A 9,877-nucleotide genomic window follows, 5' to 3' on the forward strand; every position below is an offset into this window, starting at 1 on the left:
TATTGATTAGCAATTATGTGAATTGTTTGTGAGATTCTTTACTTATATGGTTATTCTAAATGATGTCCCTAGTCAAAGTCGATGACTAGCACATGTATTAGTTGATGACTACATTTCACAAGTCATGAACATGGAGATGTTAAACTAATAATGTGGGCGCATGTATGACATGAGGCTGGACCGACCCAACGTGAGATATTGTAATATAGTTCTCTTTTTGCAACATGAATACTATATCCTTAGACCTGAGATTGTCGCATGTTCTCAAGATGTGAATTGACTTACTTAGGGACTATCAAACGCTATTCCGTAACTGGGTAGTTATAAAGGTAGTTTTGGGTTTGTCAGGAAGCATGCTGTGAGGCATGGTCAGTCAAGATGGAATTTCTCCCTCTCTTTGTGAGAGAGATATCTCTGGGCCCCTCGAGTGATTGGATCAAGAAATGCTTGGCCGTGCTAGGGTTAAGAGTTAACCATTGAAAGGATTCCAATTCACAGTATCGAGAAAGAGAGGTCAGCTTAGAGCCAGACCAAATATCGCGAGACAAAGGGAACAACATGTACGTAATGTTGCAATGGTTCGTCTGATATGATCTTTACGTGCGCATAGGAGTTGACATGTCTTGCTAGAGACCGCTGTCAATTATTGGGCCAAGTAAGAGTACTCAGGCTATGTCTATTTGTACATGAACCTATAGGGTCACACACTTAAGGGGAAGGAAGCCTAACTCGGATTAGATCCAAAATTAGACTGGGCTTTAGGGTTACTGATGGGCCTCGGTGTCAGAAGCCCACCATAACGCCTATATAATGAGGGGCGGGGGCGCGGTTAGGCTTAACCTAATTTGCCACCAGCAAACGAGTAGTCGCTCGCCTCTCGCCCTCGCCAAGCCGCCGTCGCGAACCTAGCAGTTCGGTACGCGGCGCTTCCTCCCTGTACGTGTGGATACCTCGGAGGTGCTGCATCTGGAGCACTAGGACGAACCGTGCGAGGACGTGAAGGACGCCGACGACTGCACGGCACTGCTCGACGCGTTCGTCTACATCGAGACGTCTTCCGCTGCTCTGCGCGTCTAGTGGTAATTCCATGACCTATAACCGCAGTAGTTCTTGGTTTTATGGGGTTGAAAATTTTGTTTTGCGCTAGCGTAGCCTCCCCGTAATCCTTCAGTAGTCTCATTGAAGTAAAATGGAGTCCCCGGAGAAAGACAATGTGCTTCCACTGTAAGAATGCCATCATTCAAACCTTTTGATCGGTATTATCTTTTGATTGGTATATTTTACATGTATTCTCCAATATTTGAATAGGCTATGTCTTTTTCATCCTATGCCCCCAAGTTGTCGTATATGCATATGTTGTTAAACGTTTCATTTGATATCACTAGAATATCTTTTATCAATTATATACGCATAATTTTAGGGGGAGTTAGTCTATTTCAATCATGTCTTGTTTCCTCTTGTATATTCATGTGCCTTCCCTAAATGGAGGGTGTCTGACAGGAGGAGTATGTATTTTTCCTTGAAAGGGGGAGAATACTTTTTCACATGGGAAGAACTTTCTTTAGGGGTAATATTTCTTTTTAGACGGCAAGTCTTTAAATTGCTTCATATATGCCTTATCATTTCTTCCTTTTCGGTGTTCGATTCCAAAGGGAGAGAACTTTATGGACCAAAGCAAACCAAAGTTATCAAATACCAAAAACCACCAATTTTAAAATTTTAATCCTTTTCAATTTGATATCTCTATTGGTTTCGATCCTTAATAGGAAGTATGTGGATTATGGAGTTAGGGGGAGGCTGAAGTTCATAATCACACATTGGGGACTTGTTGCATATGCAAGAATGTGCTTAATCTCAAATTGACCACATAACTCCCAAATTGGCATCTCATTCATCTTGTTTATGTGCATGCATCCATAGCAAGTAGATTGCATATTTCCATTCAGTATTTGATATTTGCTTGCTTTGGTTATATTGTCATCAATCACTAAAAAAGGGAGATTGTAAGGAAATGGACCTCAGCCCATTTGTTTAAGGATTTTGGTGTTTGATGATCAACATAACCTTATGGACTAATGTTTTCCATGTGTTTGTGTTTTGAAGTTCACATGATGCAAAGTGGATTGGACTAAGGCTCTGAAGATGCAACACTTCAAAAGAAGAACTAAAAGACACTTAGAAGACTTATAAATACTTAGCACAAGTCCAAGACACGAGACCAAAAGAAGCCTAAGAAAACAAGATAGAAGAACAAAAAAATGGGTTGTCAGTTGATTCATCGGACCGGTCCGGTGTGCACCGAACCGGTTATGCAGAGAGCCCTGCAAACATGCTCCTGGCTAGTTGGTGCATCAAACCGGTCCATTGTGCACCGGACCGAGTCCAATGGTCGGCAACAACTATTTTGCAACAACTCTTTGGGCACTGGATTGGGTCCATGTGCACCACACTGTCTACAGTGCCAGAAGAGTGCAATGACTAGCTGACGTGGAGGCTAGGATCGAATGGTCCGGTGTGCACCCGATCGGTCTGGTGCGCTCGCAAACAGAAAGTCTGTACCTGCACTCCAACGACTAGAATTGAGTGGGGCCCTTTTTATACCCCCTTGGCCAGCCATATGAAGAAGTTGGAGCACAAGAAACATATCCAAAGCATAGAAGCATATTTTCAAGAGCTCACAAGTGCTTAGTAGAATCACTCGGTGACTAGCATAGGTGCTTTGCAAAGTGCTTAGGTTAGTTAGACCGCATTAGCGCTTGCTCTAGGTTTATTCGATCCTAGTTGTGTGAGTGGGGTTAGACGACCCACAAAACCCTCCACTCTTGTGTGAGTCGTTGTAATTGTACCAAGTGGGGCATCGTCTTGCGAGACCGCATGAACCGCATTTGTTGTGCGACCACCACCATGTACCGGAGGAAACGAGGCCCACAATGTTTCGGCCGGAAGCTCGATAGTGAAGACGACAGGGAGCGTCCGAGAGGAGCTAGAAGCGGAGCACCATTTGCGTGTGGAGAAGGCTCATGGCTCTCTACGGAGTTACTCGTCGGTGGTGCTCGACCCTCGTGTGGGCTACACTTTTCGTAGGGGCACCAACGAGGATTAGTCGGTACCTTGCGCGGTTCCAGATACCTCGTTAAAAATATCGGCGACGGGCACGGGAGTTTGCATCTCTACCCTTGCTCTTTAGCTTCCGCATTTGCATTCAAGTACTTAAGTTTCAATATGTCTATTCCAAGTTAGAATTGTTAGGTTTGAAACTTAGGTTGCAAAACTCCTTTTGTGGTAAAAATAGCAACGCTTAGGCAACATCTAGTTTGCAAAACTCTAAGGATTTATTTGTGGCCTAGTTTAGTGAAAGTTTTAGAAGTCCTAACTCACCCCCTCTTAGGTGTTTTTGTACCTTTCATCAGTGACTGTGGTGTCAATGACACAATGTAAATGGGTGGTATAGTAATGTGGCAAAAAATCGAATGCCCCTTGATATCTATGTAGTTGTTCATAGTTATTGGTTGTTCATAGACTAGTCTAAGCTCTTTATGAATCTTGGATCCGCCATTGGTCATGAGGGTGGTGGAGCATAGCAGGAAGAGAGGAATGGAGGCAACATTAGAGAGACGAAGGGGGCTAGTTGTGTGACGAAGAAGTGGCATCATTTGCCTCAATCTGTTTAATCCCTACTATTAAGTGTGGAAGGGCCGAAGGGGGCGTCCACAGGGTCGAGACTGTGCCCCTATCGCCGCGCATTCCCCTCCCCCGCAACCCCTACCCATCGTTCCCTCGCCCCCATCCATGGCGCCCCTTGGCCCTCGCCTTGCTCTCATCCTCCCCAGGCCACTGCTACCCCTGCCCCAACACCACCCTCTTCTTCCCCATGCACGCCCTTACTGATATCACCCTCGTCCTCGCCTCGCCCTCTTCCTCCCCACGCCTCCGCCATCATCCTTCTACGCCACATGCACCCCTTCGTCTCTGATAGAGTACGAGGCCCGATCTTCCGTCAAGTACGATAGCTTGATTGGGTGGAGATCTCGATGTTGATAATCCAAGGCTCCGAGAGAACGGCTCCTTGCAATCACTACACCACTGCTCCGTTGGTTATCACCCGTGACACATGAGTGTCCTCGCCATGAAGCACAATCAAGAACACAAGAAAGAACAGGAAGATCACAACCAAAATTGTGTTGATTGTGAGATGGGGTCTCACAAGCCGATGACAGCGATATTGTTCGATGACAGAATAATCTAAGCAAAACCCAACCCTAATGTGGCGGCGGATGTTGAATAAATAGGGCATTAAAGAGTGTGTGACCCCTACTCTCACCCCTAATGGGCTCCGATGCGATACACGGCCCAATGGTCCAACAGACGGTGTCGCGGCACAAAAACAGAATCTGAACGCTGAATTTCTTCGACGATTTCCATCGACTCCGGATGAATTTTAAGGTGGGACTAGTTGGGTTGGTTAGATAATATTTTTATCTTTACAACCATATCAAGTCCATCACGATCGGAGTCGAGATGTGTCCTAGGCTTCCAATTTAGTGCAGAGTGGTCCTGGAATCCGAGATGGAGTCGCAGCCGAGTCGGACTTGATCTCCTTCCCGTTGTGGATGCCCTTGCTCCTCTTCGACACCTTGGCCTTTCCCAAGTCCTTGCTGGTCCTCTCCAAGGTTCCTAATCATCAAAACATCCATGTCCCCAAGCGTAAGCTCTGAAACACAATTGACTAGGGTAGAACGTACCTGGAGATTTAGCTGTCATGCACACGATCGTGTTATCGATCCATGCATTATATGTATAGAAATAATGTCCTCATCATCCTCCCCCTCTTTAATTGGAGTCGTCCTCGACTCGATCTCATCTTCCTCATCCATATATGGCTTCAAATCTGAAATGTTAAAGGTGGGACTAACCCCAAAATCTGGAAGCAACTCAGTTGTATATGCATTATCATTAATTTTTGCAAGAACTTTATAAGGACCAACAACACGTGGCATGAGTTTAGACTTTCTCAAATCAGGAAACCTATCCTTTCTGAAATGATCCCACACCAAGTCACCTGGTTCTAATTTTATTTCCTTCCTACCTTTAGTAACAACAATACGATACTTTTCATTCATCTTGTCAATTTGCAACTTAGTTGTTTCATGCAACTTAAGAATGAATTCAGAACATTGTGTAGCATCCAAGTTCACTATTTTAGAAGTTGGTAAAGGTAGCAAATCAATTGGAGCACGAGTATTAAAACCATATACTACCATAAATGGACTAAGCTTGGTTGTGGAATGAATGGATCTATTATAAGCAAACTCAATATGTGGAAAACATTCCTCCCACAACCTTAAATTATCTTTCAAAATAGCCCGCAACATAGTAGATAGAGTGTGATTAACAACCTCTGTTTGCCATCAGTTTGGGGATGACAAGTAGTAGAAAACATCAACTTTGTTTCCAATTTAAACCACATGGTTCTACAAAAATGGCTTAAAAACTTAGCATCCCTATCAGAAGCAATAGTATTTGGCACACCATGCAAACACACAATCTCAGTGAAGAATAAATCAACAACATGTGAAGCATTGTCAGTTTTGTGACAGGGTATAAAATGTCCATCTTGGAGAAACGATCGACAACCACAAAAACGCTATCACTCCCCCTCTTTGGTCTAGGCAAGCCCAAAACAAAGTCCATAGAAATATTCTCCCAAGATGCACTAGGAACAAGAAGATGCATATAAAGACCATGTGGGTTAAGTCGGGACTTAGCTTTGTTGCACATGGTGCAACGCGAGACGTAGCGCTCAACATCATGATGCGCCCAAGGCGAATAGAAGTGAGTGGACAACACATCCTCAGTATTCTTAACACCAAAATGTCCCATCAAACCACCCCCATGCACTTCCTGCAAGAGTAGAAGACGAACGGAGCTAGCTGGAACACATAACTTGTTAGCACAGTAGAGAAGGCCTTCACGCGACACATTTTTTTGCCACATTCTTCACTCTCTGCAATTTTCAAAAGCATCTTTGAATTCCAAATCAGCTGCATACAATCCCTTTATAATATCCAAACCAAAGATTTTATGATTAAGTTGGGATACCATAGTATAACGTCTAGACAAAGTATGAGCAATCACATTATCCTTGCCTTTTTATGCTTAATAATGTAAGGAAATAATTCTATGAATTCAATCCATTTAGCATGAAGTTTGTTTAGATTAGATTGTCCCTTAGGATACTGCAAAGATTCATGATCCGAATGTATGACAAATTCTTTAGACCATAGGTAATGTTGCCAAGTTGGTAAAACTCGTACTAAAGCATATAGTTCTTTGTCATATGTAGAATAATTCAGAGTCGGACCATGCAAATTTTCACTAAAGAAAGCAACAAGTTTACCTCCTTGGATGACCACTCCTCCAATCCCAATGCCACTCGCATCACACTCAAGCTCAAATGTCTTGTCAAGATCAGGAAGTTGAAGAAGCGGTGCTTGTGTGAGCTTCGACTTGAGGGCATCAAAATCTTGTTGTTGTGCTGGTCCCCAACAAAACAACACTCCATTCTTTGTAACCTAGTGGAGGGGTGCTGCAATGGTGCTAAAATCCCGCACAAATCGCCTGTAGAATCCTGCAAGACCAAGAAAACTCCAAACCTGCGTGACCATGGTCGGAAGTGGCCAGCTCATGATGGCAACAATCTTTGTCTCATCCATCTCAATGCCCTGCGATGTCACAACATATCCAAGAAAAGACACATGATTAGTGCTAAAGATGCACTTCTCAAGGTTACCAAATAAAAGTGCATTACACAAGTCATAAAAACAGCGCGTAAGTGTTCAATATGATCATCATGAGACTTGGTGTAGATAAGAATATCATCGAAATAAACCACCACAAATTTACCAATGAAAACACGTAAAACCCCATTCATCAATCTCATGAAAGTGCTAGGTGCATTAGTTAACCCAAAAGGCATGACTAACCACTCATAAAGACCGAACTTAGTTTTAAATGTAGTTTTCTATTCATCACCTAAAGCCATACAAATCTAGTTGTATCCACTACGCAAGTAAATTTTTGAGAAAACAATAGAACCACTTAATTCATCAAGCATGTCATCCAATCTAGGAATAGGATATCGATACCGAATTGTGATGTTATTAATGGCTCCACAATCAACACACATGTGCCAAGTGTCATCTTTTTCTTAGAAACCAAAAGAACAGGAACAGAACAAGGGCTAAGGCTCTCACAAATGTACCCACGCTCTAGAAGGTTGTGGACCTAGCGCTGAATCTCCTTAGTCTCCTCAGGGTTGGTCCTATAGGAAGCACGGTTGGGCAAGCTCGCTGAAAGTCGCCTAGAGGGGGGTGAATAGGCGAAACCTGAAATTTATAAACTTAAACACACACTAAGGCTGGGGTTAGCGTTAGAATTAAATGTCAAGTCCGAAAGATTGTTTCTGTTGCTAAGAGTTGCTCAAAGGATGCGGATGACGTATGGAAGCAAACTCAAATCAATACTAGCAAGGAAACATTAGAGAGAGGAAAGAGGGTAAACAAATCAAGTGAGAATCAAAGCGAGTAGACACGACGATTTATTTTATCGAGGTTTGGTTCCGAAGAACCTAATCCCTATTGAGGAGGCCACAAAGGCCGGGTCTATTTCAACCCTTTCCCTCTCTCAAACGATCACTTAGATCGAGTGAGCCTTCCCTTAATCACACGGGCAAGAGCAACAAAAGAACACAAATGATCCTCTCACAAGCCCTTAAGCACTAGCGTTGATTTTGGGAACTTGGAGTGGATTGATTGCTTTGATTGTGTCTTGGAGTGTTGGACTTTGCTCTTGCAATGAATGAATATTTCAAAAGGCTTGGATGGCTTTGAATGAGGTGGTTGGGGTATTTATAGGCCCCAACCACTTTCTAGCAGTTGGTGAAGTGTGCTGGCGATGGGCGCACCAGACAGTCACTGTTCACTGTCCGGTGCGCGCCACATCAGCGCGTCCGTTAGGGTTTGCAGCAGTTGACCGTTGGAGTCGCTTGTCTTTTTGCCACACCAGACAGTCCGGTGCTACACCAGATAGTCCGGTGACCTCTAACTTCTGTGCGACATTGTTCACCACTTGTAGACTCTGCGCAGTCGACCGTTGGCGCGCAGGGAGCCATTGCTCCACTGGCACACCGGACAGTCTAATGGCACATCGGACAGTCCGTTGAATTATAGCGGAGGCTGCCCCTAGAATTCCCGAGAGTGGCTGGTTTGATTCAGCTCGGGCCTGGTGCACTGGATAGTGTCCGGTGCACACTGGACAGTGCCCGGTGCACCGAAATTGAGCACACTCAAGTCCTTTGCTCCATTTTGATTGTGTCCCTAACTGGATTTCTTTCTTGGTTTGTGTTGAACCTTATGCACCTGTGATAAGTGACATCTAGACAAACTAGTTAATCCACGTGATTTGTGTTGGACATCAACCACCAAAATCGATTATAGGAAATGGTTAACTCCATTTCCCTTTCAATCTCCCCCTTTTTGGTGATTGATGCCAACACTAACCAAAGCAAATATGAAGTGTAGAAATGTAACTAGTTTGCAATTGAGATAATTGTGCATAGGTTACTTGGAATTAAACCAATGAAAGGCTTTATGCATATGAATGGATTGATTTTCTCTTATTTAACATTTTGGACCACATTTGCACCACTTATTTGTTTTTGTAAATCTTTTGGAAAAATTCTTTCAAAAAAAACTTTTGCAAATAGTTAAAGGTATAGGAATACGATTGCAAGAAGCATTTTAAAGATTTGAAATTCCTCCTTTGTTTCAAATGCTTTTCCTTTGACTAAATAAAAGCTCCCCCTGAATAAATTCTCCCCTTAGCTTTCAAGAGGGTTTTTGAAATGTTTTTCCCTTTTTGAAATGGATACCAAGAACCAATTGATTTTTTTTCATACTAATGAGAGATACTAATTGAAAATTGACTTTAAGATATCAATTGAAAATTAGATACCACTTGAAAATTCATTTTGAGGCTAACTCAAGTACCAATTTAAATAAACTCAAATACTAATTGAAATAAACATTTGTGAATTTTTTTGAAATGGTGGTGCGGTCCTTTTGCTTTGGGCTTAATACTTTCTCCCCCTTTGGCATCAATCGCCAAAAACAGAGAACTTGAGAGCCCTTTATACTTTCTCCCCATAGGTAAAGGAAATATGAGTGAAGGGACATACCAATTGAGAGATACATGAGTAACGACAAAGGGTAAGTGATACCGTCAGAGTTGGAGTGGAAGCCTTGCCTTTGCTGAATACTCCATTTCCCTTTCAATCTAAGACTAATCATAGAGATATACTCGAAAACACATTAGTATTAGCCTTGGTACAAGAAGAATAAGAAATATGCAGTTGTACCAAATGAAAGAGACCTGATCAAAGATATATACATGAGCTATGTGTGCGATGTTTCAATCAAAGTTTCGAGAATCAAGTATATTTAGTTCATTACTAAGTTTGATAAAAGTTTTCTCATCTAGTGGCTTGGTAAAGATATCAGCTAATTGGTTGTGGGTGCTAACATAAGCAATTTCGATATTCCCTTTTTGTTGGTGATCTCTCATAAAATGATACCGGATGTCTATGTGCTTAGTGCGGCTGTATTCAACGAGATTATCCGCCATGCGGATTGCACTCTCATTATCACATAGGAGAGGGACTTTGCTCAATTTGTAGCCATAGTTCCTAAGGGTTTGCCTCATCCAAAGTAATTGTGCACAACAATGTCCTACAACAATATACTCGGCTTCAGCAGTGGAAAGAGCTACAGAGTTTTGTTTCTTTGAAGCCCATGACACGAGGGATCTTCCTAGAAATTGA

This window comes from Zea mays, chromosome 4 (assembly GCF_902167145.1).
Source record: "Zea mays cultivar B73 chromosome 4, Zm-B73-REFERENCE-NAM-5.0, whole genome shotgun sequence".
NCBI lineage: Eukaryota > Viridiplantae > Streptophyta > Magnoliopsida > Poales > Poaceae > Zea > Zea mays.